Below are 538 nucleotides of genomic sequence, written 5' to 3' on the forward strand. Positions count from 1 at the left end.
TGTTTTGGCAATGAATTCCATGCTAAAGCAGCCTCGTCTTGCAGCATGTTTGTGCACCAAATAGTAGATCTCAAAAGATCCAGCACTTGTCACCACCGTCATAGCCAAACTCACCCAACCGCAAGTCACTCCTGAGGGTGTTCACTAACTGCTTACTCCCTTGTGGCCAGCTGGTTCTGCTGGCGATGGTGGGCCTGCTGGTGCAGGGCTGCTGGTGACCAGGATGTGGAGGAAAGGCTGGGCCATTGTCCTCGCCTCTGCTGCTGGAGCCATCACCACCACTTTTTGAGGAGCTCTCAGAGTCCGAGGAGCTGCTCCCACTGCTGCTGCACATCTGCTCGGTGATGTCAACTCCAGCCCTCAAGCTCTCTTTCATTGTCATCCAGTTGAGGTTCTGGTGAGAGGTTATCCTTCAAAGCTGAAGTTTTGGATCCAACCGGGGCTTCGCTGGTGCTCTGAATGGCACAGGGGGTGGAGGTGATGGTCGCTGTGATGGCTGTGGGAGATGAGAGGGCGGCTGTTCCATTTGGGCCTGGAT

At 54.8% G+C, this 538-nt stretch overlaps 1 pseudogene; it reads right to left on the reverse strand.

Annotated features, from left to right (window-relative positions):
* Positions 1–114: 114 nt before the first annotated feature.
* On the reverse strand, positions 115–532 carry LOC103609861 (annotated as a pseudogene).
* Between the last annotated feature and the right edge of the window lie 6 nt (positions 533–538).

This window comes from Galeopterus variegatus, unplaced genomic scaffold (assembly GCF_000696425.1).
Source record: "Galeopterus variegatus unplaced genomic scaffold, G_variegatus-3.0.2 Scaffold10208, whole genome shotgun sequence".
NCBI lineage: Eukaryota > Metazoa > Chordata > Mammalia > Dermoptera > Cynocephalidae > Galeopterus > Galeopterus variegatus.